Source organism: Triticum dicoccoides, chromosome 6A, assembly GCF_002162155.2.
Source record: "Triticum dicoccoides isolate Atlit2015 ecotype Zavitan chromosome 6A, WEW_v2.0, whole genome shotgun sequence".
Taxonomy (NCBI): Eukaryota; Viridiplantae; Streptophyta; class Magnoliopsida; order Poales; family Poaceae; genus Triticum; species Triticum dicoccoides.
In genome coordinates this window covers 431,201,425-431,222,352 of record NC_041390.1, presented here as the reverse complement: position 1 = coordinate 431,222,352, position 20,928 = coordinate 431,201,425, and the positions used below count along the sequence as shown (strand labels likewise).

The window sequence follows — 20,928 nt, the reverse complement described above, 5'->3', positions numbered from 1 at the left end:
CCGGTATGCGGTGCATTGCGCTATAAGATCAGCCGCGGTGACCCTGGTGATGTCGAGGGCGAGCGCCCCAGGAAGAAGATTCCTGCCAAGGTGATGTGGTATGCTCTTATAATACCACGGTTGAAACATTTGTTCCAACACAAAGAGCATGCCAAGGCGATGCGATGGCACAGAGAAGACCGTAAGAAAGACGGAAAGTTGAGAGTACCCGCTGACGGGTCACAGTGGAGAAAAATCGAAAGAAAGTATGGGAAGGAGTTTGCAGATGACGCAAGGAACGTATGGTTTGGTCTAAGTGCAGATGGCATTAATCCTTTTGGGGAGTAGAGCAGTAACCATAGCACCTGGCATGTGACTCTATGTTTGTATAACCTTCCTCCTTGGTTGTGCATGAAGCGGAAGTTCATTATGATGCCAGTGCTCATCCAAGGTCCTAAGCAACCCGACAATGACATTGATGTGTACCTAAGGCCATTAGTTGAAGAAATCTTACAACTGTGGAATGGAACAGGTGTACGTGCGTGGGATGAACACATGGGGGAAGAATTTGACCTAAAGGCATTGCTGTTCGTGACCATCAATGATTGGCCTGCTCTCAGTAACCTTTCAAGACAGACAAACAAGGGATACCACGCATGCACGCACTGTTTGGACGATACCGACAGTATATATTTGGCTAATTGTAAGAAGAATGTGTACCTGGGACATCGTTGATTTCTTCTGAGCAGGCATCCCTTAAGAAAGAAAGGCAAGCATTTCAAAGGTGAGGCAGATCAGCGGACGAAGCCTCGCCACCATACTGGTGCTGATGTACATGATATGGTCAAGGATTTGAAGGTGGTCTTTGGAAAGGGTCCTGGTGGACAACCTGTTCCGAATGACGCTGACGGACGCGCACCCATGTGGAAGAAGAAATCTATATTTTGGGACCTGCTCTATTGGAAAGACCTAGAGGTCCGCTCCGCAATCGACGTGATGCACGTGACGAAGAATCTTTGTGTGACCCTGCTTGGCTTCTTGGGCGTGTATGGGAAGACAAAAGATACACCTGAGGCACGGGAGGACCAGCAACATATGCACGGAAAAGACGGCATACATCAGGGTCATGCAAGCTACGCTCTTACCAAAGAAGAGAAGGAAATCTTCTTTGAATGCCTGCTCAGTATTAAGGTATCGTCTGGCTTCTCGTCGAATATAAAGGGAATAATAAACATGGCAGAGAAAAAGTTCCAGAACCTAAAGTCTCATGACTGCCACGTGATTATGACGCAAGTGCTTCCGGTTGCATTGAGGGGGCTTCTACCGGAAAACGTTCGATTAGCCATTGTGAAGCTATGTGCATTCCTTAGTGCAATCTCTCAGAAGGTAATCGATCCAGAAATCATACCAAGGTTAGAGAATGATTTGGTGCAATGTCTTGTCAGTTTTGAGTTGGTGTTCCCACCATCCTTCTTCAACATCATGACGCACGTCCTAGTTCACCTATGCGAAGAGATTAATGTTTTGGGTCCTGTATTTCTACACAATATGTTCCCCTTTGAGAGGTTCATGGGAGTCTTAAAGAAATATGTTCATAACCGTGCTAGGCCAGAAGGAAGCATCTCCAAGGGCCATGAAAATGAGGAGGTCATTGAGTTTTGTATTGACTTTATTCCTGACCTTAAGCCGATTGGTGTTCCTGAATCGCGACATAAGGGCAGACTGGATGGAAAAGGCACGCTAGGAGGGGAACAAATAATATGTATGGACGGACATTCTCTCACTGAAGCACACTACATAGTTCTACAGAATTCCGCCTTGGTGGCGCCGTATATGGATGAACACAAGAATTTGCTACGCTCCAAACACCCGGAGCAGTCCTGATCACTGGATTACACATGAACAAACCAGGTGTTTCGCCAGCTGGTTGCAGACACGTACCATGCATGATGCCTCTACTGAAGATGACATGTACTTGCTGTCCCAGTTACCATCTTCGTATATAATGACTTTCAAAGGGTATGAGATAAATGGTAATACATTTTACACGATCGCCCAAGATAAGAAGAGCACCAACCAAAACAGTGGTGTCCACTTTGATGCAGAAACCAAGACGGGAAAGGAAACATATTATGGTTATATACAGGACATATGGGAACTTGACTATCGACGTGGTTTGAAGGTCCCTTTGTTTCGGTGCAAATGGGTCAATATGACACGAGGCGGGGTAACCGAAGACCCGCAGTACGGAATGACAACAGTGGATCTCAACAATCTTGCGTATGCAGACGAACCATTCGTCCTAGCAAATGATGTGCCACAGGTTGTCTACAAAGCGAATGCATCGTACGATGAGCCAAAGCGGCACATAGTTCTTTCTGGGAAGAGAAACATCGTGGGAGTGGATGACAAGACAGACATGTCAGGAGATTATGAAAAGTTTGACGAAATTGCTCCATTCACAGTGAATATTAACCCGAGCATCCAGTTAAATGATGAAGATTTTCCATGGCTACGGCGCAAAGGGACACACGCGAAGAAAAAGTTTCACACCCAAAGATCTGGGATGTGATCGGCTTCACTATCATCACTTTCTTCTGTGTTTCACACCCAGTGGGGAATCTCAGTAATAGTTAGGGTAGCTAGTTATGTGTTTTGGCATTTGAAACGCGAAGAAATTTTATGTGCAAGCAAATTCTTTCATGCATTTACTGATTTTTTCAACTAAATGACCATGAAATTGAAAAGCATTTCAAATGAACTCAGAAAAGGTTGAAAGTTGGCATGGTATCATAATTTCACTCATGTAGCATGTGCAAAAAAGTAGAGAGGGTTACCGCAAAAACTGGATGCACTTCGTGTACAAAATGGACAATCTCTTTCGAAGTATCAGGGTTTCGGACGAAAACTCATCCGTTACAAAGGCATTTTATTTTTTAAATAACCTAAGCATTACCAAATTGAATATAATGATAAAACACACTAATATTAAACATAAGAAAAAAGAATCACTGAAAAATCTATTTTCAAAGTTAACAATCTCTTTCGAAGTATCAGGGTTTCGGAGAAAACTCATCCGTTACAAAGGCATTTTATTTTTTAAATAACCTAAGCATTACCAAATTGAATATAATGATAAAACACACTAATATTAAACATAAGAAAAAAGAATCACTGAAAAATCTATTTTCAAAGTTAAGTTATTCACAAACTAGTGATTCACACAAATTTCAAATAATTCAAAATTTAAACTATTCAAATTTGTAAACTACCGGTACTAACAGAAAGTTTGTAATTTTTTGTACCTAAATCAAAAATATTCACAAAGAAACTCTAAATACAAGAAAAAAACAACTCAAAAATAAATAAAACAAAAATAAATAAAGAAAAAAAATAAGAAAAAAAGCCCACCTACTGCGCCACAACGGCCTGCATACGACTAGAAACCCAACCTATTGTTGGGCCAGGATGCAGGCCCGCAAAGGCCCAGTAGGCCCACAGGGCAGCAGAACATTTCGGTCCAGTAGGCCTGCTTTGGAGAGGAGCTCGAGGGAGCTATCACACTGGGGCTTATAAACCAGTGCGGACGCCCCTCGGCTAGCGAGGTGGGACTAAACATGATGCACCGCACCTGTGCCAGCGCACCCCCTTTAGTACCGGGTGGTGGCTCCAACCGGTACTGGTACCGGTTGGAGCCACCACCCGGTACTAAAGGGGTGCCGTTCCCGCCGCTTGGCCTGGCCAAAACAGACCTTTAGTACCGGTTGGTGGCTCCAACCGGTACTAAAGGTTGTTCTATATAAGAAAATGTCGGCGTTCTGGGAACGGGGGTCCCCAGACTTGCCTGCCTGCGGCCTGCGGCGTGGCTCAAAGGAGTCCCAGCATGGCAAATCATCATCAACACAAGACTCAAGACCCTCGCGAGGGGCCAAGCCTCGCGAGGCGGACGACACGGAGCTTCCTCAGGCACGGCCCCGTCAGGCTGGCTCGCGAGGAGGCGGAGAGATCAAGGCGGGGTACCTCGCGAGGTGCCCGTGACGCAAGCCATGACGACTCAGGGCGCCAGGCGGGTGCCAGCGCGCGCAGCGTCCTTCTTTCCTCTTTGGTGCAAAGGGGGCAAGCGCAGCTACAGAGTACCGAGGCATCAGGCAAAGGTTGCCATTTCGGTGCAACGAGATCAAGACCAGGAGGATTACGAGACGGAGGTCACCGTGGAGCCCAGGACGGCGTCATCACCAGAGCTTTGCGTAGGCGAAGACTGCTTTTGTCAGGATAGTTGATACTTGCTGTCCCCCTTCAAATTAGCCCGCCATTGTTGGCTCCCTTCCCGCTCAATATTTGGGAAGAGGACCAGGGCCTCTATAAATAGGACCAGCCACCCACATAGCAGGCGGGTGGACGGTTCGGCTCTGTTCGTTCGATCGGTACGAAGCAGAGTAAGAGAGAGAGAAAAAGGTGGCTGAACTCCTCCTAGCAGTTCATCACCCCAGCCAAGAATAGGCCCTCGTGAGGCTGTTCTTCCTTGTATTGTTCATCATCATCAGCCCCAGGAGGCAATCCACCAACCACACACTGGAGTAGGGTATTACACCACAACGGTGGCCCGAACCAGTATAAATCTTGTGTCCCTTGTGCAGTTCTTTTAGTAGTTTAGATCTTTGCGAGACGGAGAGGTAGAAGGCGTAATCTCCGCGCGCACCCTAGTGTTCGAACCTTAAGGGTCTGCCGGAACCCGAAATCCGACATTTGGCGCGCCAGGTAGGGGTGCACCGGAATCCGTCTTCCACCATCCGCGCCCCGTCGCGTCGTCATCACCATGCCCGGCGACCAGGAGGGCAACCCCGACCCATGGGCTGCGTGGCCCGACCGCGCGGAACCGCTCGCCTTGGGCAACCCCGTGCCCCAGGCAGCTCACGGTCCGCAGGGCGCTGCGGGCCGCGGGTGACGCGGACAGACTTTGGCAACTCTTACGCCGCGGCAGGCACGGTCGGTAGCAAGGGCCTCCAATCACACCGCGACCACGACACCCTACACCCGCCGGGAGCAGGCGAACTCGAGGGCCGCGCTCACGGTGGCCCGAGAGCTGGTGCGGTGCAGACTGCTGGAGGGCGGCCACGACGTGCTGCTGGAGCGAGTGGCGGAGCTCCTGGGCTTCGCCGCCTCGGGGGCTCACCCCTTCTCCACCCAGCTCCCATCTCAAGCCCAGGGCGACCCGCGCGGGGGCTCCGCGCATGCCCGCGGGCTCCAGGGCTACTCCGACACCAGCGAAGCTGTCAGCACCGGACCGGCGGCGGCGCTGCCCCCGCCCCCGGCCCGCGAAGAAGAAGGACTCAACGCGACCCGCGGACCCGGTGGGCGGCCGCATTGCCACCCCGCAGTAGGCATGACAGGTGGGACTGCGTGGCATGCGGGGCATCACGGCGTGGCACTCGGGATGACGGCGACGGAGGAATACGTGCCCCTCATGATGGACCAAGGACACCCTCACGAGAACGGACAAGGCTCGCTCCTCGGCCCAAGCTGGGGGGACGAGGCAATGGAAGCTGTGCCTTTCCAGGAGCCCCGGGACGGACCCGCTGGCCACACTGGAGGCAACGATTATCGGGCACCGCTAACTCTTCAGGAGTAGGTATACGCTAACCATGGATCACAGGAGGTGCAGGTCGCCGCGGCAAGCAGCTGCCCCGCTCCCACAGTCTCCTACCCCTCGGGAGGAGGGCGCAGGGGGCTGCAGGAGAGGGGCCGAGATCCGACATCACCACCACGACGTTCGGAGCATGGCGTTCTCAGGAGGTAGGCCCTCTGCTGGGGAGGTGCCTCAGGGCCTGCCCCTGGCAGAGGACCCGTGGTTGTCGGGGGAACCGCTGGCGACCGCTCTACCCCATCGGGCGGCGTCCTGGGTTCCGGTCGTTGCTGATGGCACTAGTGTGTGGCGCAAGGCGGGGCCCTTGTCTGGCGATATGAAGCAAGGCCAGTGCCTGTGAAGAAGGCCCGGTGCCTGTGAAGCTCGCCGCCCCGTGACACTCTCACGTAATAATGAGTGGGGCTGTACACGCCCCGGAGTCTCAGGGGTGCCGGCCTCAGGCCCTGGGCTCCCTCCCACGCCCAGTGGACAGCACTTAGCTCTGCTGTGGTGAGAAGACGTCCAAGACTAGATTAGGTGCCGGACGCGGCCTTTTGTCTGCTTTTCATTGCCTTTCCCTTTGGCTGTAGCTTTTCCCCCGCTGGATTTAAGTTGGATTCAAATTTGAGATTTGCGTGTGTTCGGGGAAGGGGTGCTTATTCTCGCTCGAGCCGTTTCTCGCGTTCTGTTTACCGCTTTGCCACAGCAGCCTCCCCTCACGAGCCCCTCGCGAGTCCGGTCAGGCCTGGCTTGTGCGCAACCCAAATTGCTGCTGTTGCTGGCTCTCGGGAGGATCTTCGGGTGCCTGCGGAGGTTGCCCTGTTCGGAAAAGGCCCGGAGCCTGTGAAGCAAGGCGAGTGCCTGTGAAGCTATCGCGTTTTGGAAAAGGCCCAGAGCCTGTGAAGCAAGGCGAGTGCCTGTGAAGCTATCGCGTTTTGGAAAAGGCCCAGAGCCTGTGAAGCAAGGCGAGTGCCTGTGAAGCTATTGCGTTTGGGAAAAGGCCCAGAGCCTGTGAAGCAAGGCGAGTGCCTGTGAAGCTATTGCGTTTGGGAAAAGGCCCAGAGCCTGTGAAGAAGGCCAATGCCTGTGAAGCTATCGCGCTTAAGGAAAAGTCCCAGAGCCTGTGAAGCAAGGCGAGTGCCTGTGAAGCTCTCGCGCTTAGGAAAAGGCCCAGAGCCTGTGAAGCAAGGCGAGTGCCTGTGAAGCTCTCGCGTTCAGGAAAAGGCCCTCCCACAGGCTGCTTCGGGGCTTGCGCGAAACAAAGGTAAACCTGCCAACCGCCTAGCATGGGCGCTGACAACTACTGATACGACGAACACAGGTTCTACATGAGGGGCTTCCCCTCCCAAAATGCTCTCACAACCATTAGGTCAAAAACCTGAGTTCTATTCATGCAGGGTAAAAAAGACAGGAGCGATACACACTCAGTCGGACCAATTCCCCAATGCGTCCCCGGAAGCACCTCCCAAGCCTTCGTTGGGGTCGCCGAATTCGCCATCATCGTCTGCGTCGCCGTCGGCGGCGTCAGGGCCGCTCGCCAAGCCGCCCTCATCAGCACCCACGATAACATCGTCGTCCGAAGCGAAGGCCCTGACAAGGGCGTCCACGTTGTCTTCCACCCAGCGCGCCAGGTCACCTCAGACGGCCTGGGGAACTGGGGCGATGACAGCGTCAAAATCGAAGCAGGAATCCATGTTCAGGAGATGGTTGAAGACACGGGAGAAGGCGCGCCCGAGCAGCGCGCGGCTCCTCTCTTCCACCAACCTATCGGCCCTTGCCGAACACGCCTCCAGCTGCGTCACCATGGCAGTGAAGAACTGAAGGTTGCCAGCATAGTTGGCTGTGTGCGGCTCGCCAACAGCCGCCTCACAGATGTTGCCCAAGGCCGCGCTAGCTCTCTCCCAGAGCGTGGCGAGCATGGGACCGTGCACTTGCTCCAGGACCTGCCGCTAACATATCTCGTCCGCATTCTGGCACGCGACGCCCTCAGCCTCCTCCACCCGCTGACGAAGACGGAGCATCTCGGCCTGGGAGGCAGCTAACTCCCCTCACGCTACCTCAAGGGCGGCCCGGGAGGCGTCGGCCAGCCACGTTGCCTCCTCCCGCTTGACCCTCAAGGCTGCGGTCCTCCCTTCAGCTTCGACCCGGATCAACTCTAGCCTCCTCTCGAACTCGCACTCGAGGTCTTGGCGCGTCATCGCCACCCGACGACCGACCTCCTCCAGGACACAAGCCTCCCGTGCAGCGACATCGTCCTCCGCCTGCGTCACCAAGCGCTCCCTCGTCTCCAGCCGCTCGTACTCACGAGTGCGTTCCGCGGCTTCCAGCGTCAACGCTTCTTCGCGCTTCTGGAGCTCGGCTGGGTCACGGGAGGCCACCCGCATCGACGCAAGGGCCAGCTCGCGCAGCTCCACTTGCTCCTCTAGTGAGTAGCACCGGGCCAGGACCTCACGAGCCCGCTCCTCAGCCGCCTCTCGCCATCGGTCAGCTCTCCGGGCATCCTCGGTGGCCTGGGATCGGGCCACTCGAGAGGCTTCCAGCGACGCCTTCGCCTCTTCATCGTCAAGATCACGCTAACGGCGCGCTAGGGCGATGGCGGCCTCCAGCTCGCGCCTCCCAGCAGCCAGGCGCAGGCCCTCGGCCTCCAGGTGCGCGTCTTCGTCAGCAAGCTCCTCCCCAAGCAAGTTCACCGCGTCGGTCGCCCTTCGAAGGAATCCTTGGCGGCGAGCGCGATGCTCCCGGGCGCGCTCGAGCACGTCTTCCACATCGTCATCCGCCCCAAGCAAGCGTCGGGGGCCAAGAATCATCGTTCCTCCTCCGGGCAGGGGGCTGGGGGCTGGCGCCCTCGCGACGGCCGGGCACGCTGCACCAGAAGCCCGGCCTGGAGCCAGCCCATCTCCAGATGAAGGGCGTAGGAGGCGCCTCGACCAGTCGCAGTCCACGACCAGACGAGAAGCCCACGGCAGACTGGCTATTCCCCGAGAGGGCTCATGAAGGAAAATCGCGGGGAATGAAGGGCCGCGGTGCACCTCGGGATGGTCCGCCCCTTCAGACGCCCTCACCACAAGGGCGGAGCTGCTCGGAGCATTTGAGGACGGTAGAGGGGGCGAAGCCAAAGGAGGCGGCACCTCTGCTACTTCCGCGAGCTCGGCCGGGAGGGGCCTGCGGAGCAAGGATCAGTGAAAGCAACAAGAGGATCAGGAGCCAGAGAGGAAGAAGGCTTACTCGTCAGTGGCGAAGTATTTCCTGCACTTCTGCACGCAACAAGGGAAGTCATCACCCAGGGCCTCCCTTTTCCTCCGGAGGGCCTCAAAGTCCACGCGGAAGCGGCCCAAGAGAAGAGCGCAAGGATCAACCTGCCGCGAGGACGGAGCATCAGAGGGTCCGCGTCAGGGGCGCCTGCCTGGCGCGTGCCGTCCATCACCTCACCAGAAGACGCGGCTGGGGCCTCCAAGGCCTCAGCCCCGGGCGCTGGGAGAGGTTGCTTGCCGCCTTCAACCGCAGCGGCACGGGTCCCAGGAGCTGTCCCCCCGCGAGCATCACCCGGCGCTGCCACCTCATCAGGAGCCCCCTCGGCCCCCGGCGCCTCCTGCCTCCCTGCTCCGCCACTTGAGGAGGAGTCGCCTTGGCCGATTGGAAGGGCAGTCACCACCATTGGATTCTCGCGAGGTCCCTGGAGGCCGGCGGGGCGCAACCCCCACTCATCAAAGATGGGCATCTGCTTCACGAAGTCAGCCCTGCTCTGGCAGAGATACAGCAAGGCCCCTCCCTGCCGGACGTTGCCGGGATTGGGGTCCCTAGCCAAGGTCAAGAGCGTCGACTTCAGCACCGCGGGAGCCAGGTCCTCTTCCTGGAGCCTCATGCTATCCTCGCGCCCATGGAAGGCCCACATCCGGCGAGAGTGGCGTTGAATGGGAGCAACACGGCATAACAGAAACTCCTTCACCACCTTAGGCGCTGTCACGCTGAGCTTCCTCAGGAGCGCGAAGCGGCTCCAGACAAAGACGAGCCGGGGGCTCTTGAGCGTCTCCTGGCCCCAACCCGAATGGGGGACAACAGGCAAGGTCGGCTCTGATAGCTGGGGGCCGGGCACCCCTGCGTCCACATACAACCACCGCTCACGGAACCCAACCGCGGGCAAGGGGAGTTTGAAGTCAATCCCAGAGGCCTCGGTCTCAGGCTCGGCAGCAAAGCTCACGCACGCCCAGCATTGGGAAGGGTCGACAAGGTGCAGTGAGAAGAAGTGGCGTAGCAAGGCAACCAAGGAGGGATGCCCACCATGGCTTCGCAAACGAAGGCGAAGACCGAAAGGAGGGTGATGGACTCAGGACTTAGATGCATCATGTGGGTCTAATAATGGGAGAGCACGGCATTGAAGAAATCAGAGAAGGGGGGAACCAGACCCGCCCACAAGGCATAGGTAAAACATGGGACCTCGGTTGCTATCCTGTCAATGGAGAAGTGGGACGCGGGCCAAGCCGTCGTCCTCCCGCACTCATTGAAGACGGTGGACAGAGCCAAGCTGTCCCTGCCCAGGCACTCTTGATTGAGTACGGTCGACTGGCCGACGACGGGGGCCACCGATGGCGGCGCACAAGACGGAGGCATGGGTTTCTCCCCTCTCTCCTTCCTCGTCGGAGTCATGGCGATGGGAAGGAGGGGGAAGATTCGAGATTAGATTGGAGGCGGGAGTAGGCGTTCGAAGGAAGGAAGAACAGGAGACACTCGAGCAATAAGAAGGGGAGCGGCTATGTGCAACTACAAGTCCGCCTAGCAGGGCGAAGAATAAGGGGGCGTGGGGGGAACAGTGCCGCCCACGTCCCATCAACCGCCATGCGGCGCCCAAGGCCGCAGGCTGTTAGGGCCCGTGGCGCTTCGCCCTTACCCTTTCGCCTCTCGGTACGGCCAAGTCCGGGCGCGCCTTGGGCCCGGGGGCTACTGTCGGCGTTCTGGGAACGGGGGTCCCCAGACTTGCCTACCTGCGGCCTAAGGCGTGGCTCAAAGGAGGCCCAGCACGGCCCATCTTCATCAACACAAGACTCAAGACCCTCGCGAGGGGCCAAGCCTCGCGAGGCGGACGACATGGAGCTTCCTCAGGCACGGCCCCGTCAGGCTGGCTCGCGAGGAGGCGGAGAGATCAAGGCAGGGTACCTCGCGAGGTGCCCGTGATGCAAGCCATGACGACTCAGGGCGCCAGGCGGGTGCCAGCGCGCGCAGCGTCCTTCTTTCCTCTTTGGTGCAAAGGGGGCAAGCGCAGCCGCGAAGTACTGAGGCATCAGGAAAAGGTTGCCATTTCGGTGCAACGAGATCAAGACCAGGAGGATACGAGATGGAGGTCACCGTGGAGCCCAGGACGGCGTCATCACCAGAGCTTTGCGCAGGCGAAGACTGCTTTTGTCAGGATAGTTGATACTTGATGTCCCCCTTCAAATTAGCCCGCCATTGTTGGCTCCCTTCCCGCTCAATATTTGGGAAGAGGACCAGGGCCTCTATAAATAGGACCAGCCACCCACATAGCAGGCGGGTGGAAGGTTTGGCTCTGTTCATTCGATCGGTAGGAAGAAGAATAAGAGAGAGAGAAAAAGGTGGCTGAACTCCTCCTAGCAGTTCATCACCCCAGCCAAGAACAGGCCCTCGCGAGGCTGTTCTTCCTTGTATTGTTCATCATCATCAGCCCCAGGAGGCAATCCACCAACCACACACTAGAGTAGGGTATTACACCACAACGGTGGCCCGAACCAGTATAAATCTTGTGTCCCTTGTGCAGTTCTTTTAGTAGTTTAGATCTTTGCAAGACGGGGAGGTAGAAGGCGTAATCTCCATGCGCACCCCAGTGTTCGAACCTTAAGGGTCTGCCGGAACCCGAAATCCGACAGAAAGCACTTCAAAAAATTTGTCAGTTTCTCATCTCTCCCTCTGCTTCTTTCTCCTCTGCCCCGTCGCCGCCGCCCCTCGTCGCCGCCCCCATCGCCGTCCCCGTCGCCATCTGTCGTCATCGCCGTCCCCGTCCCCGTCGTCCCCATTGCCGCGCCGCGCCCCGCCCCGTCCTCCCGTCGTCCCCGCTCGGCCCGTCCCCATCCCTGTCGTCGCTGCCTCGCCCTGTCGTCGCCGCCCCGTCCCCGTCGCCGTCTCCGTCTTCGTCCCCGTCCCCATCGCCGCCCCCCGTCGCCACGCCTCGCCGGTGAGCTCCTGCCGCGGCCGCCATGTACCACACACACACACACACACATTGTTATAGAAATGTTAGCAATCTTTCTGTTTTTTAGTTATAGAATTATTAGAAATGTTAGTTATATAGAAATGTTTTTTAATTATAGAAATATTAGAAATGTTAGTTATATAGAAATGTTAGTTATATAGAAATATTAGAAATATTAGTTATATAGAAATGTTAGTTATATAGAAATGTTTTTTAGTTATAGAAATATTACAAATGTTAGTTTTAGTTATAGAAATATTAGAAATGTTAGTTTTAGGTATAAAATTTAGAATTTGCATATATGAAATCACAATCCATCATTTAAAAAATGTTACTTTACTTTTGCGGCATATAGTATTTGTCATCGATGATGCCCGGCCCGCATCCTCGCCGTCGACCCGTTCGCGACGATGTCCTACTTCAGAGGACCCATGTCCGGGGCTGGGCTCTGCCGGGCTGGCACTGGGAGGTGCTACCTTCAGGGGCGTGACGCTTGGTGAGGAACCCGGCCCCGGGTCCCATCGTCGACCCTCATCTCCATTGGTGGCGTTCGCGTGGGCCACTTTCGTGCGGAGGGAGCCGGCCCCGCCGGAGGTGGTACGTCGCCGTGTCAGGGAGGAGGACGAGCACGTCCATCGCTACATGGCTGCTATGGACGTCAGTTTCTCCAATACCTGGCAGGTTCTTTGGGGAGATCACCCGAACTATGATCAAGTGATGGTTCCTTCACTTTGGTTGTCCACCGCCTAGATTACTCTCTAGTATTCGATCTTTATTAGCTAGCTAGCTAGCTAGTGATGTATTCGATATATAATATTCGAGATGATTTATTCGAGATTATATATATATATTATTCGAGACGATGTATTTGAGATTATATCTATTATTCGAGACGACGTATTCGAGATTATATTCGATGATGCTTATTATGTACTATGATTGATTCAGTTTTTCCTTATTAATTGATTGCATCCATGCATTGTAATTTGAATATATTTCTTTTGGATTAGTTAAATAAAACCTATGGCGGACAATACCGGCAGAGAGGGAGAAGAGGCCCTGTTCAATATCATACGCAATCCTCGCAGGCCAGATGATGATCAGAATGAAGAAGATTATGACGGCTCCGAATATCTAAACAACACCGGGGAGGGTGATATGATATTCGATCGCGATGACCGAATTGATGAAGTCATGAACTATGAACATGACGAAGAAAATGTTGATCTTGAAACAACAAAGACCGGCGAGGTATATATATTTATATAAGCAGGCATCTGGTGATCAACACATGTTTTAAATGACTTGAAGATATATTAACGAATCGATCTTTCTTCTTTCAGCCATCCAGATTGAGCAAATCTTTAGGCGACAGGAAACGAGGCCCGAACAAAAAGTTGAAGGAGGGCGTAAAGTACAATATCGAGGCCATCAAACCTAATGGTGAACCATTAGCGCCTAAGAAGATTGCGGACAAGTTCATTTCGTCAGTGCGGAGTTCTTGTGAAGGACCAACTCCCAATCTCCCTTCAAGAATGGAGAGAGCCAGCAAAGCCACGTCCAGGAGTTACTTTTGTCGATGACATACAAAAACTTCTGCTTTGGGAAACGCTCATGGAACATTTCACCCTACCAGATCATTTTACAGATGCAGATGTGGAGAAAGTCAACGACACTGCTCTTAGGAAGATGGCAGTTGCATTCAAGAACCACAAGAATCGTGAATGGGACAAGTACGTCAAGGGATGAAGGAAGACTCTAGTATTCGAGGGAACACTAGAGAAGCAAAGTGCTCATTGGGACGATTTCGTGAAATTCAAGGATTCGGAATTGTCTAAGGAACGGTCGAGAATAAACAAGGCCAATGCCGCAAAAAAGGATAAGTTCCATAAGCTGGGGCCATGTGGCTATGCGGTGGGAATGCCTAAGTGGGATAAGTCTGAGAAAGAGATGGAGGATGCAGGTGTCACTCCAGAAACATTGAGCTGGCCCCCAGGTGCAGGACTTCGTTCTATGCGCATGGGGGGAGTTGGAGCCGAAGACAGGCAAAGTTTCGAAGAAGTCATGTCTGGACGGAGCCGAAGATAAGCTACTTGCTGCAATAGAAGAGGCTCGATCGGGGGTGTTCCAGCCCAACAGAGAGAACGACGAGCTTACGCGTGCCCTGGGAAATCCTGAACACCCGGGAAGAACACGAGGCAAGGGCGCTATTTCGTGGTATGAGGGGTTTTCGGACTGGAACACCGACTACAGAACCCATGCGAGAAAGAAGATTGCGGAGGAGAAGAAGAGGAAGATGGAGGAGGAGCAAAGGAAGATGGACTATGAACGCCTTCAAGGCCTAGAATCAACGCACATGGACTTGGCAGTCAAATTCCAGCGGCAGCAGGAGCAGATCGACTCACTTAGCCAGCAAAGGGGGTCTCAGCAGCTGCAGCAGCTAGCGGATCATCCAGCATTGGATAGCACCGTCCCATCCATGCCGAGAAGCAGCGTGGGTTCTGCCCCGGGCGATGCATTGCTGGATAGCTACCCAGTGGATGACATCATGGAGAACACTAACTGCGAGCTACACTTCAAAATGAAGAACATATCCATGAAGGTAGCGCACGCCCTTGCTTTTACAAATCCCCCCTGAGGCAACCTTCCATTGCAACCCGATTGCAGTGGGGTATGCTCGTGTCTTGGTTGATGAGGTGGTGGACCAATATTCGGGGCTAGAGCTTGACATTCCTGGAGGTGACAAGGAGCACACACTAGGAGAGGCCAACCATCGTATCATCCTATGAAGAAAGGATTGCATCATCTTTCGAAGGCCACCGACACCGCGTCATCCGACTCCTCGTCGAAGTCCGCCACCGAGTCAGCAGACTCCCGCTCCTCCAAGTCCACCAACGCGTCCAGCCACTCCTCCAAGTTCGGCACAGCTTGAGGCCACTCCTCCTCCTCCAAGTCTGGCAAAGCGTCAGGCCACTCCTCCTCCAAGTCCGGCACAGCTTCAGGCCACTCCTCCTCCTCCAACTCAGCCATGTCAGCCGTCTTCGCCACGTCAGCAATCACGGAAGAGAGCCGCCTCAGCTATGGTGCATAGCGGTACAAGTCGAGGTAGTACTAGAGGTATAGGCGGAGGCAAGCAATTTCAATATGGTCCAAGTAGCCTCGCGTCTCTTCCGCAGAGGCCTTACGACAAGTTCGAGGAGGAAAACGCAGCCATATCGAAGGCCGAGGTGGAAGCCGATTTTGCACCCAAACCGCCACCGCCGCCAAGGGAGAAAGTGCCTGAGGAAAAGATTGACCACTTCATTCGTATGGCTAGAGCACCAGCTCCCAAGCCTGTTGACACAGACTATGAGCGCCACCTCAGGAAGTTATATCTAGCACGTCTACAAAAAGAGGCGAGCTCGAGCTCGAGCAAATCAGCTGGCAAAACATGCGGTAAAACCGTTCCCCAGCTGGGAGAACAGGCGGCGCAATCAATCCCCCCGCTTGTTGTGCCAACAACACATGAGAGTACGCGCGCCCAATATTATTGTGGGCAAACCGTTAACGTTCCCGGGCTGGGCGATGTGGTAATAACCGAGGAGCATATTGAGCAGGCTAAAAGCCTCATGATCACAGTTGAACAACTCCTCGATATCGAGCCCATGTCTCCGACTAGAGAGGAGGAATTAAAACGGAAATATGTCCGGGGCCAACCTTTGGTCGAGCCAGACGAGGTCAAGAAGCTCCCAAGGAGAATGTATGAATTGCATCAATGGTACATGGACATTACCAAGATTTCCAATCGAGAGTCCCTCATGGGGAATGTCAAGAAGGATCATTACTACCATGAGAAAGCTGTGTCCGTTGAGTATACAAAACTATTTCAGTTATACAATCAAGACGCACTCGACAAATCTATCGTCAGTTTCTATTGTCTGTAAGTGATTTCTTTCCTGTAATTTAAGTCTCAAGCTAGCTGTAGTGATCATTTTGATCAATCATTACCTGTAATTATCCTCACTATATTCTTTTCTGTGGTATTATGCAAGATGAAGATTTATGAGATGAAAAAAGGTGGACGCTATGGCATTGGGTTCGTTGACCCAAATATCATTAATGAATACACATCGAAATTAGATCCATATTACCAAAAAAAGTGTAGAGGAAAGCATGCTAGAGTTCTTCAAGCGCCTCAAATACAATGAAGATATACTACTTCCTTACAACTTCGAGTGAGTCACACTGTCTTGTACTACAAATTCGGTTTTTGCCAACTAGCTAGCTACATGTTTTTGCTTACATATGCCCGCTTAATTAAGACATGCAAACGTGTGTGCATGCAAATTTCACTGGATCTTGTTAATCATTAAAGTTGATGAAGGAACAGTTGAAGTACTAGACTCACTACTTAAGAAACCAACTAACTACACCATCGTGAAGGGGATAGTCAACAGGTAATTTCAATCATTATTAACTATATCTCGGCCTATTTAATTAGTTCGTCATTTCCTGATAACAACTATTTAATAACCCATTTATTCATTTTCTTTGTTGGCGGGCGGGGCTTGGGCAAAGTTCATCAGGGTCACTCCAGGCCCATGGAAACAAAATCTGAAATGGTATCGACCCATGGTAAGTAATTAAGTAGTACTAGCTAGCTGCCATCTCTTCAATTATCACACTTTATTAATTATTATCTGATCAAATTCCATTCTCGTAAAGGCCCTGAAGCAGGCGCCGGGGAATAATTTGTGTGCATACTACGTTTGCGAGAACATTCGCATGATGGCGTTCAAAAGGAGCAGATCTCAAAGACAGGAGTGGGTATGTTTGTTAGAACACTATTCACAATTTTTACACCATTATCGATATCTAGTCACACAACTAATACACATGCATATTGATCTCCTTCTTAACAGTTCAAAGAGGTGCGGGAGAAGCTCCTACCAGAGGACGGCATAAAAGCAATTCTAGAGGAAATAGCGGGATTTTTGCTCGACCAGGTCATAGATCCCAAAGGAGAATACTTTTACCCGCTACCGCCCCCATGAACCACTTCCAATTGTTATCGTGCTCCGAAGGCACCAATTAGGCTAATGCGACTGGCTAAAAAGGCACCAATTAGGAGAAATTGTATATAGCTAGCTAATTGTATATATATGTGAATTAATTAATGGTGGTTGTGAGACATTCGATGATATATATATATGATCGGTTCTACTAGAAATTCTATTTATATATATGCATAACGTGTACAATATGTAGTATCATAAAATACTAGCAAATGAAAAAGAATTAAATGGAAAACACAAAATTAAATGAAAAAGAAATCATAAACCCAAAACCCCCCAACCTTTTAATACCGGTTGGTGTCACCAACCGGTACTAAAGGGCTCCCTGCCCCCGGAGCTGGCTCGTGCCACGTGGTTGCCCTTTAGCACCGGTTCGTGCTGAACCGGTACTAAAGGGGGGACCTTTAGTGCCCACACTTTAGTGCCGGTTACCGAACCGGCACTAAAAGGCCTTACAAACCGGTGCTATTGCCCGGTTCTGCACTAGTGACGCTTAACGTTCGATGACGATTTGTATTATGAGTTATGTGTTTTGGTGACAAAAGTTTGTTCAGAGTCCCGGATGAGATCACGGACATGACGAGGAGTCTCAAAATGGTCGAGAGGTAAAGATTGATATATTGGAAGGTAGTATTCGGACACCGGAAGGGTTCTAGAGTGTATCGGGTACATAACAGAGTACCGGAGGGGTTACCGGAACCCCCCGTGGAAAGATATGGGCCATATAGGCCATAGGAGGTAGGCTAACCAGCCCACAAGGGGCTGGTGTGACCCCACAAGGGAGGAGGCCGAATTGGATTAGGGAAGGGGGCGCTAGGACTGGGAGTCCTAGTAGGACTCCCCCCTTATGGTGCGCCCCCTAGGGCCGGCCTCCTCCCTCTCCCTCCTTTATATACGTGGGCAGGGCACCCCTTGGAGACACAAGAATTGTTCCAAGTTGTGTGCGATGTCTCTCTCCACAGTTTGCTCCTCCGGTCATAGCGTCGTAGTGCTTAGGCAAAGCCCTGCGTGGATCACGTCACCATCACCGTCACCCCTCCGTCGTGCTGACAAAACTCTCGCTCGACCCTCTGCTGGATCAAGAGTTCTAGGAACGTCATCGAGCTGAACATGTGTTGAACTCGAAGGTGTCGTACGTTTGGTACTTGATCGGTTGGATCGCAAAGACGTTCGACTACATCAACCGCGTTAATCTAACGCTTCCGCTTTCGGTCTATGAGGGTACGTGGACACACTCTCCCCCTCTCATTGCTATGCATCTCCTAGATAGATTTTGCATGATCGTAGGAATTTTTTTGAAATTGCATGCTACGTTCACCAACAGTTGCTATTGTAGAAAAATCATTTTAAAGCAGCAAATTTCGAGCTGCTATAGTGTTGACGTCATGATGTTTCTTGCACCTTGGAAGGTCTTGCAGGTCATGGTGTCGCCAACACACTACTTGTTCCAAGTATATCGGAACGGCCAGATGTTCCTGACATGCACCCAAGTGGAGATACCCCGTTGATGGCTATCAAGGTGTGCTCTTCATATTGCACTCTTTTGTCTTTAATTCAATGACATTTGATTCCTTAGAAGACACATACAACTATGTTGTAACTTCCTAAAGTTGTCTGTCCCTGAAATAGCAGATAGCCTATACCGCAGCTTTTAACTTTTGCTAACTTTGGGTGTGCTAATATGATTTTTCGCATCTAGTTTCTCTCTTGTGTGGCGAATGTCTTGACAGATTACCTTGGAGATATAAATGAAGACACAATCAATGATAACTTTGTAATTGTTTATCAGGTATCTTTTCTCACTCCTATCACATTATAACTGTGGAACTGGTATTCACTTTATTTCATTCCAAGATAATTTTCTTTGATAGATTATGAAAAAGAACTAAGCTTTAAAGTTTGGAAAATAAGATAACACACTAGAATTAGCAGTTTTACTATGGACAAATTGAATTGCATATAGAGAGCTACAAAGCTCGTGGAATTTCAATGCGTAGAACTATCTATTTGTTGGAAATTATTTTCTACATCTGTTAAGTTCATTCTGTTAAAGGAACATCAATCAAGGATGTCTATTGCATTTGAGACTTTAATCGCAATCAGCTATTTTAATCGCTTGGTTGCTTGTGTTGTCCATGACTGGTAAAACTGGACTATTCATTTTAATGTAAGTTCTGTAAACAATATAATTCTTATATGAATCCAGATTCTAGATGAAATGATGGACAATGGCTTTCCACTCACTACCGAGCCGAACATCTTAAAGGAGTTGGTTGCCCAACCAAATATGGTCAGCAAAATGCTGAACATTATGACTGGTAAAAGTTCTACTATTGGTAACAAACTTCCGGATGCAACTGCTTCCTTTGTACCTTGGAGAGCAAGAATTGTCAAGGATGCAAGCAATGGGGTCCATGTTAACATAGTTGAGGAACTAGATGCATGTGTGAATAGCTATTCCGACATTTCTCCTTTTAACCAATCTAGGTATAGTAAAGTTATTTCATGTGATCTATGAATTTGGATTTTTACACCCCTTTGATGCATGTGTGAACTCGTATTCTCAATTCGCACATTTAGATTTTGAAGTAATAGAAAATTCATCAAATATTTGACTGGCTTCTAGGACCTTAGGTCAATAGTGATGCACTGTTGAATTATCTGCAGGAAACTATGACTAGACTTCGGTATATCCAGAGTACCAACTAGTGAATATTCTATATTGTGTTCCAAATCTGCCATTAAATATGATATGTGTTACTACCTTCATATCATGAAAACATGACATTGGAGGTTTTTTCATAAAGCACACGAAATGATGACATTGGGGGATTTTAGGCATCCATGGCTCACTACAGGAATCAGCTACTTTGCTGTCAGCCATGGCGGGCGGCAAAGGCATGGATGGCTGACGGCAAAGGTCTTTGCCGTCCACCGCGGACGGCAAAAGGTGACGGCAAAGTAAGGTTCGGCAAAGAGGTACTTTGCCGTCTGCTTCGGGCGGCTGACGGCAAAGGAGCCTTTGCCATCAGCAGCGGACGACAAAGAGTGCAAACGGCAATAAGTGCGTTGTTACTCCGTTAGGTGGCTAACGGCAGGCCTTTGCCGTCTGCCGCTGACGGCAAACTTCGGAAGGCCTTTGCCGTCCGCCGTGTGATGTCAGCCGACGTCACTACATGGCAGGCCTTTGCCGTCGCCGCTGTAGGCAAAGTTTTTGCTCTTTGCCGTCCGCCGCGGACGGCAAAGCCTTTGCTGTCAGCCACTGTAGGCAAACTGACCAAATTGGTCAGCCTCCCAGGAAGCACAGCTACCTGCCACGTGGCCTCTTTGCCATCCGCTGCTGATGGCAAAGAGCTCTTTGCCGTCGGTGGCAGACGGCAAAGAGCCTGCATATTGGCTCTTTTTCTGTTTTTTTGAATCCAACAATTTTCAGAGCAAATATATATGACATATATAGATATATTTCCATATCAGATATCCAGCACATAAGTTTCATATCACATATCACATAAGTTTCATCCATACACATTGTTCATACCTAAGCAAGTTCCATCCATATACATATTACAATAGGAAGTTCCATCATAGCAAGCTAGATACAATGCAAAGTTTCATGAAAGGAAAAGCAAGCACTCCATCATAGCAAGCTAGGTTCCATGAAGTGAATGAAATCTGCAAAATGGTAAATAAGAAAGTTAGAAATAGGTGACTAGACCAAGAAGAAGACTAGAACAAGAAGTATGTCATTTATGAGCTAACTTAGTTGAAATGGATCATATATGAGCTAACTAAGTTGAAATGGGTTGTTTATGAGCTAACTTAGTTGAAATGGATCATTTATGAGCTAACTTAGTTGAAATGGGTCATTTATGAGCTAACTAAGGTGAAGGGCATCATTTTTGAGCTAACTAAGGTGAAATCAATAGTTTTTGAGCTAACTAAGGTGAAATGGATCATTTATGAGCTAACTTAGGTGAAATGGATCATTTATGAGCTAACTTACTTGAAATGGGTCGTTTATGTGCTAACTAAGGTGAAATGGATCTTTTTGAGCTAACTAAGGTGAAATGGAT

The 20,928-nt window shown here is 51.1% G+C and overlaps 1 pseudogene; it reads left to right on the top strand.

Annotated features, from left to right (window-relative positions):
- The window catches only part of LOC119315889, a 50,062-nt pseudogene that overhangs the window by 21,197 nt on the left and 7,937 nt on the right, over positions 1-20,928 (top strand).